The sequence below is a fragment of the Hevea brasiliensis genome, chromosome 5, assembly GCF_030052815.1.
Source record: "Hevea brasiliensis isolate MT/VB/25A 57/8 chromosome 5, ASM3005281v1, whole genome shotgun sequence".
In the NCBI taxonomy this organism is placed as follows: domain Eukaryota; kingdom Viridiplantae; phylum Streptophyta; class Magnoliopsida; order Malpighiales; family Euphorbiaceae; genus Hevea; species Hevea brasiliensis.
The window spans coordinates 23,886,641-23,908,751 of record NC_079497.1 but is presented as its reverse complement, the minus strand read 5'-3'; the positions used below and the strand labels follow the sequence as shown (position 1 = coordinate 23,908,751).

At 35.8% G+C, this 22,111-nt stretch overlaps 1 non-coding gene across 1 annotated transcript; it reads left to right on the top strand.

Moving 5' to 3' along the window:
* The first annotated feature begins 363 nt into the window (after nucleotides 1–363).
* Nucleotides 364–470, top strand: LOC131180332 (small nucleolar RNA R71). The gene has a single exon (XR_009149108.1). It is a non-coding gene; the product is annotated as a small nucleolar RNA R71 (small nucleolar RNA).
* Nucleotides 471–22,111: the final 21,641 nt, after the last annotated feature.

The window sequence follows — 22,111 nt, the reverse complement described above, 5'->3', positions numbered from 1 at the left end:
TTAACATGTTGCATTGATTCATCCTCTTGTAATGCAGGACACATGTTAGTCTCATGACCTAAACCTGAACAAATTCCACATTCCTTAACAGTTTACATGTTCCCTACAGCCAATTGCCTCACTAAAGAAGTTAAATCAGAAATCTGTTTCTTAAGATTAGATGTACATACCTCATTAACCTTCTTAGGTGTGTGATCCATTCTCATTCCAAACTGTTGAGAGTTTGCTGCCATGTTAGCAATTCGCCTCCTTGCCTCTTCTGGTGTCTTGTTAACCAAAGCTCCTCCACTAGTAGCATCTATCATGCTGCGGTCCATTGGTAGAAGTCCCTCATAGAAATACTGAATCAACAGCTGCTCACTTATTTGATGATGGGGACAACTTGCACACAGCTTCTTAAATCTCTCCCAATACTCATACAAACTCTCTCCATTGTACTATCAGATCCCACAAATTTCTTTTCTTATATTGGCAGCACGGGAAGTAGGAAAATACTTCTCCAAAAATATCTGCTTCATCCCATTCCATGAGTTAACAAATCCAGAAGGAAGGTAATACAACCAATCCTTAGCTGCGCCTTCCAAGGAGAAAGGGAAAGCTCGAAGCATGATTTGATCCTCTGAAACTCCTTGAGGTTTCATGGTAGAACACACAACATGAAATTCCTTTAAATGCTTATATGGATCCTCACCTGTAAGACCATGAAACTTAGGCAATAAATGGATTAGTCTAGATTTTAACTCAAAAGCAACATTTAAAGCAGGGTATTGAATACACAAAGGTTGTTGGTTTAGATCAGGAGCAGCCAACTCTTTAAAAGTCCTAGCAGCCATGGTTTCATTTTCAGAATCAGAATCTGAATCCGAGTCCGAATATGAACTTAATTCTCTTGGAGATTGGACTCCTTCAAATGTACTGGGAATCTGCTGAGCTTGCTTAGCCAATTTTCTCAACTGTTTAGCTATTTTTTCTACTTCTGGATCAAAGATCAACTCACCAGATTGAGAAGTTCTTATCATAAACAAAAAGAAATCAAAGTAAAAATAGAAAAATGCCTTAAAACCCTAGAAAATGATGGAATTTGGCCTCAAGAGGGTAGGGACAAAGAATCCAACGGATTGATTGGTCTTGATCAGAATGTCATTTCCTTCAAAAAAAAGTATAGAGCGCCCTCCAAATTCAACAAAAAATCTGTCGATGAATAGTAACACCGTAATTTTTTTCAAAAACCTAAAAATAGCAACACTTCATAAACAAGGTTAACAATAGAATATCCTAACACTAAAAATACAAAATCCAATGAACTTCAGTCCCCGACAACGACGCTAAAATTCTTGATGGTTGTCGAATCTACCAAAAATTAAATTAACTGAAATTACCAGTAATAAAATATTTTCTGTAGCAAGTGGTAATCCAGGTCGAACCCTAGAGACTGAATTATTAATTTTCATACACTTGAGTAACAGGAAAAGAAAAGGTGGGGGGAGGGGGGTTGTAACACTAAATCAAAAGAAAGAAATCACGTTCAAAAAGTAATGAACTAAATTTAAACATGAAACTCTCAAATTAAACAAACTTCAGTCTAAGGTAATTCACATTCCAATATATGACTCGATCATAGACAAAAGAAATACAATTATCTCTTATTGAATACTTAACGTAGATTTACCAAATAGTGAGGTGAAACCCCTTACTTCCCTATACTCATCAATTCGAGCCTAGTACTCTTGTTGACTCTAATTATTAACTGAATTGGTATTAAGAAATTCTCATGAAATTAATAATTGCTTTAAGAACAGGAAGTAGTTAAGCTGAACAACGATTTATAAAGCATAAATCATTTAATTCACCCTATTGTTTTCTTAGGTTATTATCAAAAACTTGGATCATAATCAATAAAACCTAATTGCTACTCACATTCAATCTTACACAACCATTACGGATTATGAAGATGAACTAGCAATTGATCACATCAAACAATTAACTAATAGGCATTTTTAGCAAATCATTCAATAGATCAAAAACAATGAAATCGGGAAATAAATAGATATTCAAAATGACATAATTTAAATTAAGAACCTGGTCTCACAAATCATGCAATAGAACTAGAATCCCTTGAACTAAATTTCGAACTTAGCCACTCATGTTCATGGCTTACAGAAAATTGAAGAAAAATAAAGAAGAAAACTAAAAAGAGAATGGAGAATGAAGGTCTTCTATGGTGTTTGAAACTACTGATGGTTATAGGTCGGTTGTTGCCCAAAGATGGTCTTTATAATAAAAAGCCTATTCTCAAAGATGAGAGTCAAACTTAGAAAAGTTTTGAAGTTCAAAAGACAGATTTTCTATTCTGCAATCACGACAGTTTTTCAGCCACTTTCCTTTCGAATTTGCCTCTGCCTTATTTAGGAAAGTTATAGCCCTATTTCTTAGCTTTCCAAAGGGTACTCATTTGCCCAAATCCAAGGTCTGCAGCCCAAGTTATTAGCTAAAAATCGAGACTGGTTTTGATAGATGGTCCAACTCATAATCTTGACTTCATTGCTATTTTTGATAATTAAAATTGCCTTATCTCACTTCCAGCCCTTCACAACAATTGTAGAGGTGGCTCTTAAGGTTCAATTAGGCCTAAGTTTGCTTAATTTGGACCTCCAGAGCTCCAGATATAAAATAAATCCCAAGACTAGTCGTGACAAATCAAGTATGGGCTTTTGCAATAGATCCATAGCTCATTTTGTCAACCTTGGAGACTGATTTGGGCTTTGGTTCCTCTTTGTCAATTGTAATGCTTTGACTTATCTTTTCAATGAATTAAACAACACTCAATTTGGAGACCTACAACTTTAGAAACACCTAAAAAAAATAGCAAAGGTCAAATTAATGTACATGCTGAAAATTTAATGGAAAAAAATTTTAAAAAAATCTAATAGAAAGAAATTTTAGACTTTGTCTCATTTGGATTCATAATAAATGTTGCTTCTTATTTTTTAAAATGGATTTGGTTTTGATAAATGTGTAAATTATGGGTCATTCGATTGATTAGTTGGGCTTTTGAGTTCAATAGCATTGTTTTAGTACGAAAGATTTAGTATTTGTTAGATGAGGTAAGCTTGCTTGTGGGTGCTACATAGCCTGAGCTTATGGATTGTATTCCATTTCAAATTATACAAATTGAGCATCTAGGTCTGCTCCTTGTTTTATTGTATTTTGTCACTATATTCATTTTAGGAGGCTTATTTAATAATTAGGAACAAATAATATATGGTAGAACAAGTCTTGAATGATTTAAAAAGGCTTAATCCTTAGAACCATTTTCAATCACTGTCAATTTAGCACCTAAAACTACTACCCAACATGGTCATAAACTATTTATCCATCCCTTATTTAAATATTTGCAACCACAGACACAAAACTAACACTAGTTCCAATCCTATGTTAATAAAAAACTAGTAGGGCTTAAGGCAGGAACATTGGTTGGCAAACTCAGCAAATGACCTGGGTTGGAAGGGGCAGTCAACTTGGCAACCACTAGATCGGTGATTGAGCCTCAACTAGGAGTTTATTAAAGATGGCAAGGTTTTTTATCGGATTAATTTGGATAGGAAAAGGCTATCTTATATGTAGGATTTTGTGCTTGATCATTATTCTATTTCATGCTAACATGCTACTTTAATTGCACACAAAAATGGAAGGAGTCTCATAATTTGATCTTTGTTATACAATTATGTGATGATTATTTTGGAAACTGCATTATAATTCTTTTGTTTGGTTAGCATTTTCGTAAATTACATATTGTAATTATTTTAACTATGAAATATAGCTCAGATTAGTTCAATAATTGTACATGTTATGATTGACAAAAACCATGGAAAAGGTGCAGTCACCTAGTGTGACTATTAGATCAAAGAAAAGCATAAAATTAATGAAAGAAGTAGCTAAAACATTGTTCTAGGCAAGGTAAGCAAAGTAAATTGAGAGAAGACTTAGAAAGCCCATAATAGGGTGAAGTTAAAAAAGGCATGTGACCAAGATGCTAGTAAGCTAGATACGCACCATAAGGCATCATGATAGTGGTGTAGAGATGTCAGTTCCTAATAAGTAGGAGAGATAAACTCAAGAACAACACCTAAGAGTTTAGAACGCAATGTAGTGGGAGGAAGAGTTAGTGTTGAGTTCAAGACTTAATAGGGTATGCTCTGGGTTAAGTGTAGATGTCTTTTATTCTCAAGATGAAATAAGTAATAAGGTGACCAAGTTCCACTAACCCATTGACATTGAGAGGGGAAACTAGGCATGAAATATAATTTAAAAAAATGGTAGTATGAATGCATACCCTGGCATCCTAAATTGTCATGTAAGGTAGTGAGATAAAGGCTAATAAGTAATGAGTGGAAAGGAGAAGTCAACCAAAAAGCTTAGAAAGGCATGAAGTGGGCTAATCTTTGCGATTTGCTGCCTCACCACGAACATGCATCTTGAGAAATAATGATGCAGCTCTTTTCCTAAGTCCTCCACCACCTTCAGAGATTAATCAACCACCACCTCCTAATACATCTGATGAAGAAGCTATTATTGCTTATAATAGTCTTCTAAATCGATATGGTCATAGTAACCATGACCTATTGTTTAAATCTACCAAATTTAGTAGCTTTATGTGTGGAAGAGATGATAGCTAGCAGTCTGACAGAGGCTCAAAGAGAATTAAGAAAGCAAGAGTGGCTTTCGAAGATCAAATTGGGAAGATCTAATGGAAGTTGTGGGGATTTCGCAAGGTACAAATTTAGAAATAGATCTTGTATACCCTTATTTTTATGACCTTGAAGGGATGTGCATTGAGACCATGAGGAATCTGATGATATAAAAATCATATGATTGAGAGATATATTTTGAGGCATTAAAAATAGATAGTCATATGCATGGCATGTTTCTTAGAGAAAAAAATTTTGAAGAGCAAAAAAATGTTTAATTAAATTTAAATGAAATTTATTTTTTTTAAATTTAATTTTAAGAATTTGTTTTATTAAAAAAAATAATTGGACCTAAGTGGGCTCTCTAAGGCCAATAAGGCCTAGTAAGGAATTTTAATTAAATAAATAAAAGCCTATAATTCTTTTTTATTTTTAAAGAAAAATAAAAATTAAATAGGAAATTTTCTTTTTTAAAACTCCTTAAATCTTCTTATTTAGGGATTACATAAACTTCCTATATAATTTTTTGTCCTAAACTCGATAAATAGCCCACAGAAAAGAAGAGAGAGAGGGAGGGGAGTAGAGCACAATACAATACAAGAAAAAACTCTCACTCCATGTCCGTAATTCGATAAGCTTTCCCCATCTCACTCTTTTTTTCTTCTTTTTTCTTCAACAAACTTTCAAGATTTCTTTAAAGTATGTATTTTAAATTATGAATATTTTATGACACCCCTTACTCGTCTATAGTGTAGCCGAGTAAGGTATGTCACACTCGGTACCGGAGCATCTTATCTTATCTTACTTTATTCCTTTAATAATTTTTTTAATCTCGTTATATTTTAAAATGAAATATTTTTTTTTTATTTTTCTTCTTCTAAGGAGAAACTGATGAAGTTTCTCCTATTCTATTACCACTTGGCATGTCTCACTACTTACCTGTTTAAAAAAATAGTTTAATAATATATTTTCATACAATAATTTCGTTCATACAGTCATCATAACCATCTCTTCATTTCAAGTATCATATAGTGTTTCCATTCCCTATTCATTTCCATACAAATTCATTCATGCTCAATTCATATACAAAAATTCTTAATCTTTATTAATTTACATGATGTACAAACTAATTGCATAAATTCATAATTTACAAGATATACAAATTAATTACATATGAAAGAGTTAATTTATTAATTTACATCACATACATATTAAATACATTTTCATAACTTACATTACATTATAACATGACAACTATTTATAAAATACAAAATATATTAGTCTGACCTATATGGGCCCTATCTACATGCATTGCTGAGGAGGTGATAACTTTAGATACTTCTGCAGATCCGGACTCCAAAATCCTAGTATAATATCTGGGATTTGTCTTCAGTACCTACGCGAGGAAATAATCCATCTTGCTAAGCATTTCTGCTTAGTGGTGTAATAATACAATAAGGAAATAATATACAAATAAAGATAAAAAAATAAAGCCTAATTCATGTAATCAAAAATTATTTTGATTTCATATAGAATTTTAATACTAAATATATTTTGTCATTCTTGACATTCTTTGGAAGTGCTTATCTCTTAATTTCACAGTAATATATATATATATGTATTATTTTATATTATGTTATACAAAATTAATTAAAATATTAAAACTTATACTCATAGTATTATAGAAGATGCATTTGTAATATTTATTTAAGTTAAATTTATTTTACTAATCTTTTTATTGCTTTATTTCACATTTCTTATGTTTTAGATCATTTCATAATAAATAAAATTTTATAGCTAATCTAGTTCATTTCAAGTATCTCTTACTCATTTTTTTAATTTCTAATATTATTAATTCCTAATATTCTTAACTTATTTCACTGCCTAAGTAACTTATGACAGGTTAACTAAACTGGATAGCGGGTCCTTTGCATTGAACACTGTAGTGCCTCGGACCGTCATACCATGGGACGCAAAACGTCAATCACGTATGCAATCAATATAGCTGACACAGGGCACCGTAGTACCTCGGGCCATCATATCATGGGACGTAAATACACAAAATGTCAACCACGTATGCAATCAATATGGCTAAAAAGCCATGATAACAAATAGTCAGGCATACATGCCATAAATACGGGCATAAAGCCTTATGCAGTACTACTTAAATAATCCTCTATTGGCATACCAATCTATCTAATTTGACATACGAGTTTAGGCAATACATGGGCACATTAGTACCATTAAGTGTTCATATATTTCATTATTTCATTATATGTTTCAATTATAATTTTGTAACACCCCAAAGTTCGGTAGTGCGTTCTGCTGCTCCGGTGACCAGTGTTGTCCGGACAGCTAGGATGCCTAGAACTGTACCTCAATATGAGTGAGGAGACATAAAATAATGAAATACAAGAAAAGAAAAACAAAGGAAAAATCATAGCAAAGAAATGTAACCGAGTAAGTGAGCCGGGAAACCTAGCGATGGGTGACCGCACCGGGAAGTCACGGCGTGGACCGTTGACTAACCCTGGACTGCGGGGAACCCTGGAAAACATTTTTAGGACATAAATAGACCCTTATTGAAGAATAAATATCATTAGAAAGATCAAAGAAAAATTAAATAATTAGTACAAAGAAAAGTGAGAAATCGAAAAACAGACAAAATACGGTGTTACCGAAAAATCAGGAATGCCACCCGAACAGGGGCATTATAGTCATTTGACATCCCGAAGTGTCTTTTGACCTAAATGTCCATTAAAAATAAATAGTATTACACTTAGAAAATAAAATGAAAAATTAAATTGGTGGTACCCAAAGTAAATAGCTAAAATAATGGGTTAAATGTGGATTAAGTGAAAGTTAACTTATAATATGTTTTAATTTTAGTTAGTGGACCACTATAGGATTAATTAAACATAAAGTATGGCAGGTGTAAGTCCACTAAACCCATCAGATAGTTCATCTTCTCCAACTTACAAAGCTAGCCGAATTGAAGGTGAGAGAAACCACCATTGATGTTTTGCATGCAAGCTTGATCCATCCTCCATTTTCAACTCTAATCTCTTAGTGTTCTTCATTAAACTTTGTCTACACATCACAAGGAAGATATTGATACCAATTTTGAGAAGTTTGGTGAAGGTTTAGCAAGTTACAATTAAAGGTAAGTTTGCATTTTTGAGAATTTCTTTGTTAAAGTTTATGTTCATGTTATGAGTGTTAGTTTGGTGAAGGAAAATTTTGAGTTTGAAGGGTTATTGTTGTTGTCATTTTGGACAGCCATGAGTCACATTTTTGATGAGGTATTTGTGCATATAATTGATGAGAAATAATGTTAATCATGGTGATTTAGTAACTTAGGGAATTATTTCATGTTTATATGGTGAATTATGCACTTTGATGGAAATTGGTATATGGGACGGCAATGTGATGTTGAAGAATGGTTTGTGGCAGCTTGTGGACACTTGAGTAATGGTATATATTGAAGGAAGTGTGGGCAGAATATTGACCTAGAAAGATTGATGATATGTATGTAAATTAACATTGTAAAGTGTATGTAAAGTTTGTAATGTTTAGGTGTGTTTGTAATAGTACTTAGAAATTATAATTGTGAATGATTATTGGTGTGTTGAAGGTGATTGGAATCTGCCCAAAATAATGCTAATGTAATGTAGAAAATGCTTTTGGTAATGTGCCAAAACAGTTTGGTAGGTAAGTAAACAAATGGCAAAGGTAAGTGTGTGTTTGAAGTTGGGGTGTGAAATGCATATTGAGGGCAGTGTATATTTTAGCCTATAACCTTGAATGTGTAACCTCAATTGGTATGAGACCAATTTGAGGTGAAACTAGGCACAAAATGTGCCAACTTTCATTGAGAAACCATGCCAAAATTCTGCTTGCAAGGTGACCTAAAAAAATGACCAATTCGGATTAGGTGCAATTAGGACCTGAAAAATGACCAATTGGGCAGCAGTGAGTGTTTAGGCCATAACTCACTCAAACCAGGTCCAATTGACCTGAAATTTTGACCAAGAATAGTTAAGACCCATACCTACAAGTCTTATGAAGACACCAAAGCCCAGAAATGACCATAAGCAAGTCAAACAACTTGCACAAGTTCGGGTCCAAAAACTGGCCGAACCAGAATTGACCAATTTGACCTAAAATTGACCTAAAATGGTACCACTTGACCAGCAATAGTGTAATGACCATAACTTGGTCTACTTAACTCGGATTGACCTGAAATTTTGCACCGCGTGCAATAAGACCTAGATCTACAAGTTTGTAGTTTCGACCGAGACCCGAAAACTGAGGGAACTAGATCGTCCGGTTAGGTCAAACCAGTGTTCCGGAATCCAGCAATTTGCATTAAAATGCACTAAACAAGGAAATGACTTTGGTAAAACATACCAAACCTAAAACCCTATCGAATATGACATATTAATGACACTAAGACCTAATTTACCTAAAACGCAATGAGGGTCGGTATATTAGGTGATTAAGTGAATAATTGAGTTTAGTGCATTATTTACCAAACACCATCGATAGAGACAGTTTAATTTAGCACTGAAACACTTCAAATTGTGTTTCTCGATTAACAAGGACTCAAAGAAAAGGGGAAAGAAATACTGAGTCAGGATCAGGAGACAAATATCAGAGGTTTGTGCACAACAACTGTTTCTTTTGAATTATTTTCAATGGAAATAAATATTGACTATTTGTATATCATTGTTTTAAATTGTGGAAATGTGTTTGATGGACACTTATTGATTGAAAAATATTGTGAATGGTTTGAAACTGTGAAAATTTGTTTGAATGACATTGATGGATACTTATTGATTTAAAAGCATTGGAAATGGTTTGAAACCACAGCTATCATGTATATTGATTGTATTCCTCATTAGCTTGTCTAGTGGGACGAATAGAATTCCCTCTCATTGAAGTGTTGAGGTGTGTGCACATTGAGGACGAATAGAATGAGTACTCATATTTTTGCTAGCTAGCCATGTTATTCCTCATTAATCATCGACTTTTGGGACGAATTGAATACCTCATTAGCCATCGGCTTTTGGGACGAATTGAACTATGGATAATGATTAAGCTGTGTGTGATTTATTGATGTGTATTATGAATTGTGAAATGGATTTAAACTCTCATTGACATATACTGTCTTTTGAATTCAAACCTGATCTGACTTATGGAAAATCATTGTGATATTGAGAAATTGAGTTTAAATTCTTATTGACCTTTATTGTCTTAAATTTGACTATGGTTTTAAGTATCCACTATTTACATGACTTATGAATTGTGATTTAAATTGTATTTGGTTAATGTTGTGCACCACTGAGACATTGTCTCATGATAGCTTTATTATTGTCGCAGTAGAGAGAGCAGAGCGGCAGACTAGGTTGCTAGTACATCCAAAGAAGGGATTTCTGGTATTATGAGTATACCAAGATTTTGCATTTTGTCAGTAATGTATGACACTGTATGTACATTTTGTTTTTGGTTTTGAGCAGTTGTAAATTAAATTGTACCTTGAAGTTGTAAATTAATTATGAGTGTTTTGGATTGTAAAAGTTGTATTATATTTCCTTATCTCAGACTTTGAAAAATTCCTATGGAATTGACTTGAGAAATGTGTTGTGTTGATAAAAATGTTGGAGTTGAGACTTGGAAAAATATTGAAGTGCTTTTTACAGGTTTTCTGAAGAACTGTTTCGTCCAAAATACAAATGGCACTCTGCCAAAATTTTTACAGAAATTTCAAATAAACCAAATGAGTTAGTGGTTTCACTTCAGTTCACCAAAGTTTTTAATACCTGTAAACAGTGCTCACCACTGTAAAAGAAGTAAGAAAAGTTTTTAAAATCCCTTGTAGTGTATTTAATGGGTTATCAGTAGACGGAGTTGGTAATTCATTAGGTATACTACGGGATCATGTTATGCCTTACAGAGGGGTAGGGTGTGACATGTTTTAGTGGTATCAGAGCAAAGTTTCTAAATTCTGTTTTCACCTGTTATTTGAATGTTCTTTTTGCATAGTACAACTGCTCAATATCATTGTTTGATACATACAGTACATTACAGTATAAATATGCACTAACGAGAGTGAATATTCTTGTGTTATTGTTCAGGAAAGCTAAGATCCTCGCATTGAATATGGAAGAGGGTGATCGTTCAGTCGATCAATCTATTGAGGCTGAGGTGCAAGGGGATGCCCTGTGCCTACAAAATGTTAGTGGTTCAGAAGACCACCTGCGATCGCAGATTTCTGCTCGATTCGCCACAGATGGCTGCAATATTCCAACAAATGGCTGGTAATGCACCTACTCAAGTCCCAATTCAGACACCCGTGGTACAACCACAGTCTCCTACAAGGCAGTATGATAAATTGATGAAGTATGGGGCTACAGAGTTTAAGGGGACAGTAGATCCTATAGAAGCTGAACAGTGGTTAGAGAGGATGGATAGGGTGTTCAAGAAACTTCATTGTACAGAGGAGCTCAGACTTGAATACTCAGTATCCTTACTACAAGGGGATGCTTATGACTGGTGGAAAACCATTCCCCACAGTTTGGTAGAGCCTGCAGTGCTAACATGGAATGACTTCCTCAGGGAATTCAGGCAGAAATATGTCCCTGATGCCTATGTAGACCAGAAGCTACAAGAATTCTTAAGTCTGAAACAGGGGAATAGATCAGTGGCTGAGTATGAAAGAGAATTTTCCCGCCTTAGCCATTATGCAGTGAGTTTACTATCTACCAGCAGGGAGAGATGCAAGAGGTTTGAAACTGGCTTAAAGCCCAGTATCAGAGTACAAGTGCTCGGCTTCAAACACACTAACTTCTCTGAACTTGTTTCTCAAGCCTTAGAGTTGGAAAGAGTTGAGTTTGAGACTGCTCCAGAGAAAAAGAGATCAGAAAAGACAGAGAAAGAGGGAAAATCTGTAGAACAGAGTTCTAGTGGTCATACTGGAAAGAGGAAGAACTATGGGGGACATGGCAGAGGTGGCAAGAAGTCTGGAAGGGGAAGATATTCAGGACAGAGACCTCCCCTATCTGGACAGCAGAGTACCAGAGGTTCCTATCCTCCCCGCCAATGTGAAACTTGTGGAAAGAATCATGGTGGAATCTGTTACAAGGCTATTGGAGCTTGTTATAACTGTGGAGGCACAGGACACTTTGCTAAGGACTGCACCAGTAGTCGCAGAGTTGGACCACCTCCTACTACTGCAGAAGGGTCAGTTCAGAGCCCTGTCACCAGAAGCTCACAACCACCTAGCAGAGGTAGAGGCAGGGGTAGAGGTAACCAAAGAGCAGCCAAGGCACGAAAAGCGAACAAGAACAAGGCGGTCTCGATCGAGTCTATGCCATGAGACAGAGAGAAGAGGCAGAGACATCTGATGTTGTGGCTGGTACCTTCTCAACTTTTAACCAGAATGTGTTTGTGTTATTTGATCCGGGTTCTACCCATTCTTATGTGAGTGCTAGCATCATTGATTGCATTGCTGTTCCATGTGCAAAAATGGACTTTGAGGTGCTAGTAACAAGTCCGTTAGGACAGGAGGTCAGGGTTAATATAATTTATAGAGATTGTCCTTTGGTGATCCAAGGACACACTTTCCTGTCTGATTTCATTGAAATGCCCTTCAAAGATTATGATATCATCTTGGGCATGGATTGGTTAGCTAGGCATCATGCCATGATTGATCAGAGGTGAAGACTCACTTTTGGCCTTACTCAAGATGATGATGTGGTGATACAAGGGAGGCGATTATTGCCATCAAACCTCATTTATTTGCACTAGCGGAAAAATGATCGAGAAAGGGTGTGAAGCATACTTGGCACATGTGATAGACACCCAAGTGGGGAGTCCAAAGATTGAAGGACATCCCTACAAGACATGACTTTCGGATGTGTTTCTGATGAATTGCCGTGATGACCTCCGGAAAGAGAAGTGCAGTTTGAAATTTATGTTCTGCCTGGTGTGGATCCAATCTGCATAACGCCATACAGTATGGCACCAGCAGAGTTGAAGGAGTTGAAGATACAGTTACAAGAATTACTTGAAAAGGGCTTCATCCGCCTCTAGTGTGTCACCTTGGGGAGCACGGTGTTGTTTGTTAAGAAGAAGGATGGTACTCTCCGCTATGCATTAACTACTGAGCGGTTGAATAGGGTGACAATAAAGAACAGATATCCATTGCTCGCATTGATGATCTGCTCGATCGATTGAAGGGTGCAAAGTATTCTCCAAAATTGATTTGCGATCCGGTTATCATCATTGAGGGTGCAAGAGCGAGTATTCCAAAATCGCTTTGAACTCGATATGGCCACTAAGAGTTTCTAGTAATTCCATACGGGTTTACAAATGCTCCAGCTGCTTTTATGGATCTGATGAACACTATCTTCAGACCATATCTTGATCAATTTGTGGTGGTGTTTATTGATGACATTTTGATATACTCGAGGAGTGCAGAGGAGCATGATAGACATCTGCGGATTGTACTGCAGACTTTAAGGGAGAAACAGCTATACGCCAAATTGTCGAAATGTGAATTTTGGCTGAAGGAAATCTCCTTTTTGGGACATGTTGTGTCAGCTGAAGGGATCAAGGTAGATTCCAGTAAGGTAGAAGCTATCCTTAATTGGAAACCGCCCAGGAACATCACAGAAATTCGCAGTTTTCTGGGTTTAGCTGGATATTACCGTCGGTTTGTGAAGGGGTTTTCTATGTTATCTTCTCCACTGACCAAGCTGCTTCGGAAAGATGTGAAATTTCAGTGGACTGATAAATGTCAGCAGAGTTTTGATGAGTTGAAGAGGTGCTTAACTGAAGCTCCAGTTCTCACTTTACCTACTCCGGGTAAAGAATACACAGTTTATAGTGATGCTTCTCACAATGGGTTAGGCTGTGTACTGATGCAAGATCGGAATGTCATTGCTTATGCATCACGCCAGCTGAAACCGCATGAGAGGAACTACCCAACACATGATCTGGAGTTAGCAGCTATTGTTTTTGCTCTGAAGATCTGGAGACACTATTTGTATGGGGAGAAATGCTACATTTACACAGATCACAAGAGCTTGAAGTACTTAGGCACCCAGAAGGAATTGAATTTGAGGCAGAGGAGATGGTTGGAACTCATTAAAGATTATGATTGCTTAATAGACTATCAGCCAGGGAAAGCAAATGTGGTGGCTGACGCCTTAAGTCGCAAGACTATGGCAAGTCTCAGAGTTTCTCCTTTGTCCATGGTATATGAATTGAAAGCACAGCATGCCAGTTTAGAGATTGATGATGAGGGACAGACAGTAGTTGCATGGCATGTACAGCCAGTGTTGATTGATCGATCGTAATGGTCGCGCAGTGATGAAAAGTATCGAAGCTCTGAAATAAGTCCAAAGAGGCAAGAAACACGAATTCTCTGTGAGAGATGATGGTTTATTGCTACATCAGGGCAGAGTGTGCGTTCCTAGTGATGTGGAATTGAGACAAACCATTTTGAAGGAAGCACATGAGTCTCCATTTGCTATGCACCCTGGTGGAACTAAAATGTACAGAGGGCTGAAAGAACATTACTGGTGGATGGGCATGAAAAGAGATATAGCTGAATTCGTTTCCAAATGCCTAACTTGTCAGCAAGTAAAGGCAGAACATCAAGTTCCAGCTGGTTTGTTACATCCTTTGTCGATGCAGTGGAAATGGGAATGAATAACTATGGATTTTGTTACAGGACTTCCAAGGACACAGAGTAGTCATGATGCGGATGGGTTATAGTTGATGATTGACCAAGTCCGCTCACTTTTTGCTTCGGATGGACTATAGCACGGAAAGATTGGCCGATTGTACATATATGAGATTGTAAACGCATGGAGTGCAGTATCAATTGTGTCCGACAGAGATCCTAGGTTCACTTCTAGATTCGGGTAGTCTTCAGAGAGCCCTAGGAACTAGATGAACTTCAAAGACAAAGATTCCACCCACGCATGCATGGCCACCCGAGAGGGTTATTCAGATATTGGAGGATATGCTATGGGCTTGTGTGATTGAATTTGAAGGTAGTTGGGATACACACTTGCCTTTGATTGAGTTTGCTTATAACAACAGCTACCAATCAAACATAGGGATGCCTCCATATGAAGCTTTGTATGGCAGAAAGTGTAGAACTCCCTTATGTTGGGATGAGGTAGGTGAAAGGAAGATGATTGGACCAGAAATTGTCCAGCAGACAGAGGAAAAGATCAGATTGATCAGAGATAGACTCAAGGCTGCATCAGACCGCCAGAAGTCCTATGTTGATCTGAAGAGAAGAGATATTGAGTATGCAGTGGGTGATAAGGTATTCCTCAAAGTTTCTCCTTGGAAGAGGATTATGAGATTTGGCAGAAAGGGGAAACTAAGTCCTCGTTTCATCGGACCATATGAAGTTCTGGAAAGAGTGGGTCCTTTAGCATACCGGTTGGCATTACCTCCAGAGCTAGCAAGGATACACAGTGTCTTCCACGTGTCCATGTTAAGGAGGTACAGGTCAAACCCATCTCATGCACTAACAGTTGAAGAGATTGAAGTAAATCCAGACCTCTCATATGAGGAAGAACCCATAAAAATTCTGGCTTATGAGGTGAAGCAGCTGAGAAACAAACAGATACACCTGGTTAAAGTGCTGTGGAACCATCATTCAGGCCAGGAAGCTACTTGGGAACGTGAAGAGGATATGAGGAGACAGCACCCACAGCTGTTCAGAGACTAATGCCAGGTAAAATTTCGAGACGAAATTTATTTAAGGGGGGGAGAATTGTAACACCCCAAAGTTCGGTAGTGCATTCTGCTGCTCCGGTGACCAGTGTTGTCCGGACAGCTAGGATGCCTAGAACCGTACCTCAATATGAGTGAGGAGACATAAAATAATGAAATACAAGAAAAGAAAAACAAAGGAAAAATCATAGCAAAGAAATGTAACCGAGTAAGTGAGCCGGGAAACCTAGCGATGGGTGGCCGCACCGGGAAGTCACGGCCTGGACCGTTGACTAACCCTGGACTGCGGGGAACCTTGGAAAACATTTTTAGGACATAAATAGACCCTTATTGAAGAATAAATATCATTAGAAAGATCAAAGAAAAAAATTAAATAATTAGTACAAAGAAAAGTGAGAAATCGAAAAACAGACAAAATACGGTGTTACCGAAAAATCAGGAATGCCACCCGAACAGGGGCATTATAGTCATTTGACATCCCGAAGTGTCTTTTGACCTAAATGTCCATTAAAAATAAATAGTATTACACTTAGAAAATAAAATGAAAAATTAAATTGGTGGTACCCAAAGTAAATAGCTAAAATAATGGGTTAAATGTGGATTAAGTGAAAGTTAACTTATAATATGTTTTAATTTTAGTTAGTGGACCACTATAGGATTAATTAAACATAAAGTATGGCAGGTGTAAGTCCACTAAACCCATCAGATAGTTCATCTTCTCCAACTTACAAAGCTAGCCGAATTGAAGGTGAGAGAAACCACCATTGATGTTTTGCATGCAAGCTTGATCCATCCTCCATTTTCAACTCTAATCTCTTAGTGTTCTTCATTAAACTTTGTCTACACATCACAAGGAAGATATTGATACCAATTTTGAGAAGTTTGGTGAAGGTTTAGCAAGTTACAATTAAAGGTAAGTTTGCATTTTTGAGAATTTCTTTGTTAAAGTTTATGTTCATGTTATGAGTGTTAGTTTGGTAAAGGAAAATTTTGAGTTTGAAGGGTTATTGTTGTTGTCATTTTGGACAGCCATGAGTCACGTTTTTGATGAGGTATTTGTGCATATAGTTGATGAGAAATAATGTTAATCATGGTGATTTAGTAACTTAGGGAATTATTTCATGTTTATATGGTGAATTATGCACTTTGATGAAAATTGGTATATGGGACGGCAATGTGATGTTGAAGAATGGTTTGTGGCAGCTTGTGGACACTTGAGTAATGGTATATATTGAAGGAAGTGTGGGCAGAATATTGACCTAGAAAGATTGATGATATGTATGTAAATTAACATTGTAAAGTGTATGTAAAGTTTGTAATGTTTAGGTGTGTTTGTAATAGTACTTAGAAATTGTAATTTTGAATGATTATTGGTGTGTTGAAGGTGATTGGAATCTGCCCAAAATAATGCTAATGTAATGTAGAAAATGCTTTTGGTAATGTGCCAAAACAGTTTGGTAGGTAAGTAAACAAATGGCAAAGGTAAGTGTGTGTTTGAAGTTGGGGTGTGAAATGCATATTGAGGGCAGTGTATATTTTAGCCTATAACCTTGAATGTGTAACCTCAATTGGTATGAGACCAATTTGAGGTGAAACTAGGCACAAAATGTGCCAACTTTCATTGAGAAACCATGCCAAAATTCTGCTTGCAAGGTGACCTAAAAAAATGACCAATTCGGATTAGGTGCAATTAGGACCTGAAAAATGACCAATTGGGCAGCAGTGAGTGTTTAGGCCATAACTCACTCAAACCAGGTCCAATTGACCTGAAATTTTGACCAAGAATAGTTAAGACCCATACCTACAAGTCTTATGAAGACACCAAAGCCCAGAAATGACCATAAGCAAGTCAAACAACTTGCACAAGTTCGGGTCCAAAAACTGGCCGAACCAGAATTGACCAATTTGACCTAAAATTGACCTAAAATGGTACCACTTGACCAGCAATAGTGTAATGACCATAACTTGGTCTACTTAACTCGGATTGACCTGAAATTTTGCACTGCGTGCAATAAGACCTAGATCTACAAGTTTGTAGTTTCGACCGAGACCCGAAAACTGAGGGAACTAGATCGTCCGGTTAGGTCAAACCAGTGTTCCGGAATCCAGCAATTTGCATTAAAATGCACTAAACAAGGAAATGACTTTGATAAAACATACCAAACCTAAAACCCTATCGAATATGACATATTAATGACACTAAGACCTAATTTACCTAAAACGCAATGAGGGTCGGTATATTAGGTGATTAAGTGAATAATTGAGTTCAGTGCATTATTTACCAAACACCATCGATAGAGACAGTTTAATTTAGCACTGAAACACTTCAAATTGTGTTTCTCAGTTAACAAGGACTCAGCAAAAGGGGAAAGAAATACTGAGTCAGGATCAGGAGACAAATATCAGAGGTTTGTGCACAACAACTGTTTCTTTTGAATTATTTTCAATGGAAATAAATATTGACTATTTGTATATCATTGTTTTAAATTGTGGAAATGTGTTTGATGGACACTTATTGATTGAAAAATATTGTGAATGGTTTGAAACTGTGAAAATTTGTTTGAATGACATTGATGGATACTTATTGATTTAAAAGCATTGGAAATGGTTTGAAACCACAGCTATCATGTATATTGATTGTATTCCTCATTAGCTTGTCTAGTGGGACGAATTGAATTCCCTCTCCGGCTGAAGTGTTGAGGTGTGTGCCTGTTGAGGACGAATAGAATGAGTACTCATATTTTTGCTAGCTAGCCATGTTATTCCTCATTAGTCATCGACTTTTGGGACGAATTGAATACCTCATTAGCCATCGGCTTTTGGGACGAATTGAACTATGGATCATGATTAAGCTGTGTGTGATTTATTGATGTGTATTATGAGTTGTGAAATGGATTTAAACTCTCATTGACATATACTGTCTTTTGAATTCAAACCTGATCTGACTTATGGAAAATCATTGTGATATTGAGAAATTGAGTTTAAATTCTTATTGACCTTTATTGTCTTAAATTTGACTATGGTTTTAAGTATCCACTATTTACATGACTTATGAATTGTGATTTAAATTGTATTTGGTTAATGTTGTGCACCACTGAGATATTGTCTCAGCGATAGCTTTTTATTGCTGTCGCAGGTAGAGAGACAGACAGGGCAGCAGACTAGGCTGCTAGTACATCCAGCAAGGGATTTCCTGGTATTATGAGTATACCAGTATTTTGCATTTTGTACTGTAATGTATGACACTGTATGTACATTTTGTTTTTGGTTTTGAGCAGTTGTAAATTAAATTGTACCTTGAAGTTGTAAATTAATTATGAGTGTTTTGGATTGTAAAAGTTGTATTATATTTCCTTATCTCAGACTTTGAAAAATTCCTATGGAATTGACTTGAGAAATGTGTTGTGTTGATAAAAATGTTGGAGTTGAGACTTGGAAAAATATTGAAGTGCTTTTTACAGGTTTTTCTGAAGAACTGTTTTGTCCAAAATACAAATGGCACTCTGCCAAAATTTTTACAGAAATTCCAAATAAACCAAATGAGTTAGTGGTTTCACTTCAGTTCACCAAAGTTTTAATACACAAAGTGCTCACCACTGTAAAAGAAGTAAGAAAAGTTTTTAAAATCCCTTGTAGTGTATTTAATGGGTTATCAGTAGACGGAGTTGGTAATTCATTAGGTATACTACGGGATCATGTTATGCCTTACAGAGGGGTAGGGTGTGACAAATTTATAGTATTTTAATTTTATCCATAGTGGAAACATAAATCTCCAAATCTTAATTTTTACATACTTTATGCATTCATCATACCATTTATGTTAATTGCAATTCCCATCAATCGATTTTTATGTACCATTTGTACATCGAAATATTTTCCTTTCTCTCATGATAATAACATTTAGCCCATTCACACATCTATGTGATTCATTTAATCATTACAATATTTATATAAATTATCATTCACATTATTACCTCTTATGTACGATGTAACACCCCCGTTTGCATAGCCTAGTAGATCTCACTGTTCCCGTGACTAGTGTCGGTCCGGATAATTAAGGGAATTAGAACCACATCTAAGACAACTAGATAACCTATAAAAACAAATAATGAGTAATGTCCAATTAGTAAAGTATAAATAAGAAAAATAGAATATAAGAAGTTAAACGAGCCGAGAGTCACAGCGATGAGTGACCTTCCCGGGAAGGACTGCGAAGTCATTTTAAACTCAAATTTCAAACCGTAAAATGTGACGCTGCGGTCCTTAGGACCATTATGAACATAGTGGAAAAGAGAAAATCATGAAAAAGAACTGTTAAGTCAGTCAAATAATTAAGTCAGAGAGCTGAAAGAAATATTGAATTATTTACAAATCGGGATGAACCGGCGAGGGGCAATTTGGTCAATTGACCTCGAGAGCTGACTCCTGACCTAACTGTCAAATAAAATCGGAGAAAAAAAAATTTCAGGGTCGGGAATTAAATTAAAGAACTAATAGAAAAATAAATAAATAAAAAAAAGAAAATAAAAAAGTTAAAAAGGTGATGACATCATGCATGATGCCATAAAGAATATAATTAATATATTTAATTAAATTGATTTTTGGTCTTTCATAAGACATAAAAGGAAGAAAAAAAAAAAAAACTAAAAGTCTTCTTCATCCTCAATTTGTGCCGCCCTCACTCTCTCTCTCCCTCACCATTGCAAAACTCCATTAGAGCTCTTGGGTCAAGCTTCCTACACCCTAAATTAACCATGAATTCCCCTAAAGTCCTTAAGTAACTCTTAACCTAGACCCTTGATTTAGCTATTGTCTACAAAAAGAAGAAGAAAAGAGGAGAAATAGAAGAGGAAAACAACACCTAAGAAAGGTTAGTATGCTAACTTTTAACTTTCTACTTTAAATGCATGTTTAACTACTTAAATGAGCTTATAAACTAAAGAAATGAAATAAAAATATGTGTGAGGGACTAAACTGAATTTTGTCCAGCAGATGATGGGAGTATAATTATATGGTTTGATGGATTTAATTGGGTATATAAACCTTAGTTAGTTGAATGACTATGGTTAAAGGCATGAAATCAGGTAAATGCAAGAGTTTGTGTAATTAGGGTTTTGGGACACTTAGGGTTAGAGACAAAAAATGCGAGAAACTTGTAAATGGTGTCTTTGACCTAATGTGAAGTGAGAAATGGCCATTTGTGACCTAATTAAGTGTGTTAGAAGTGTTGGAATTAAAGTCAAATTCGGAGGGAGTGTGTTCATGCTGCTGCAGCATGACCAAGTCAACTTTGAGGGACCAAAAATGAAATTTTACAAGTCCAATTAGTATGACACCAATTGGAAATGAAAATAGACACTAAATGACACAATTTTCATTTAGGAAGCATGCCCAAAAAGTGACCAAAACCTAATGAACAAATTGATCAAAGTTGGAAAATTGCAGGCTGCCCTGTACAAACTGACCAAATGAACAGTGTTTGTTCATTTGGTCATAACTCGAGCTAGACAAGTCAAAATGACCTGAAATTTTGCCAGTGGTTATATGAGATATAGACCTAAAACAAACCCAAATTATTCCATTAACCCAATCAAATTACTGAGCAAAGTTGAATCACTGAATCTGCAGAACTGCAGATTTACCATATGAATAGTAAAGTTTCAATGACTATAACTCTCTCTAGAAAACTTTGATTTAGGTGATTCTTGAACCGATGGAAACCTAAGGCATAGTAGAACATTTCATATGGAGAAAATTAGACCAAATTATGGACTTAACTTGATCAAATTGCTGAACGAAGTTGGATCAATAATCTGCTAGAACTAAAATCTGCAGCATGATCAGTAACCGTAATTTGGATATAACTTAAGCTACAAAACTCCAATTGGAGTGATTCAAAAAGGAGAATAAAAGTAAGACAATAGGGAACATTTTCTATGAAGGAAGTTTTGCCAAATTCCAACAGAAAAGTGACCAATGGAACAGTGCAACCTTAGACACCAAAACTGAAAATTTGGCAATTTTGCTTAAAAGATCTAAGTTTTGAGAAAATAACCAAAACCAATAAGTTTGGTGACCAAAATGTGGTATGTGGGTGAAGTTGGAATTCTCATACCTATTAAACCTTGGAAAGTCAACAATTTGACTTGAATAGTGTAGTGAATAGTAACCCAAAACACAAAAATTTCGAGAAGGTCGAATTTAGCACATTAGAGCTAGGTAAAAGTGAAGTTAAATTTATTTTTGGATTATGCTAAGTTATGGTACTGAAACACTGTGAAACTGTGTGTTTCAGCTGAAAAAGACTTGGAAGCTCTGAGAGACTGAGTCAAGGCCTAGAAGCGACTCACGTCAGGTCTGTGCACAATAATTCTTATTTAAATATTGTATTCTCTAAAATTTGACTTCTGTGATTAATTATGTATTGTGTTACCATTTTATGATCATAAATATGACTTTGGAAATTAATTAGATTTCTCACAAATTATTTGATTAAATTGTTTTGAATTGATTTTGTGTTCACACTTAGCATGACAGTGCCTTATTATTCCTCCTCCATTTATGGGGTGAGATCGATTATTTTCCTCCCTAATGAACACTAATGCAGAAGAGCATGATAGACGTTTGCGGATTGTACTACAGACTTTGAGAGAGAAACAGCT